Source organism: Octodon degus, unplaced genomic scaffold (assembly GCF_000260255.1).
Source record: "Octodon degus isolate 3935 unplaced genomic scaffold, OctDeg1.0 scaffold00029, whole genome shotgun sequence".
Lineage (NCBI taxonomy): Eukaryota > Metazoa > Chordata > Mammalia > Rodentia > Octodontidae > Octodon > Octodon degus.
Window position 1 is genome coordinate 15,312,011 of NW_004524605.1, and position 502 is coordinate 15,312,512.

Below are 502 nucleotides of genomic sequence, written 5' to 3' on the forward strand. Positions count from 1 at the left end.
CCAGCTCGCGCTCCCGCCACACAATACCAGCGACGTCACCGGCCCGAGGATCCTCCCCGCCCCCAGCCGGGCAGCGCAGGCGCATGCGCAGAACACACGGCGGCGATTGCGGGACCGCCGGCATCTGCGCAACCGTCGCGGTCACGGAAATGACTTTCTCGTCGCTTAGCGAAAAATCCCTGGCAGCGGCTTAACAGCATTAGCACCTAGTTAGACAAAAAAAACCAAAACGTAAATAACCGCTTTGACCCCGGCGCGCTTCCGTTTCAAACCACCCACTTCCGGTCTGCCCGCCGGTTCCGGCCCCGCCCACCACTTCCGGTCTCGGAGGTTCCGCTGCGGTCGGAGGCTGCGTCCGCTGCAGCGGGTTCCGCCACGCTCCAGGTGAGGGGACGCGGTGCAGCGGCCGGGGCTGGGGGACGCGACTGTTGTGCCCCGCCGCGTGGCCCGCACGAGCCGCCCGCGGCGGGACGGGGAGCGTGTCAGCCCGGCGCTGGGGCCC

General features: G+C 68.7%; 1 protein-coding gene across 1 annotated transcript in view; it reads left to right on the plus strand.

Moving 5' to 3' along the window:
- Positions 1-287: 287 nt before the first annotated feature.
- Ublcp1 (ubiquitin like domain containing CTD phosphatase 1) overlaps positions 288-502 on the plus strand; it is a 17,168-nt gene continuing 16,953 nt past the window's right edge. Inside the window, exon 1 of the mRNA XM_004629398.2 lies at positions 288-384. The gene's annotated coding sequence lies outside the window, so the exon portion shown is untranslated. The remainder of the gene's footprint in view (positions 385-502) is intronic.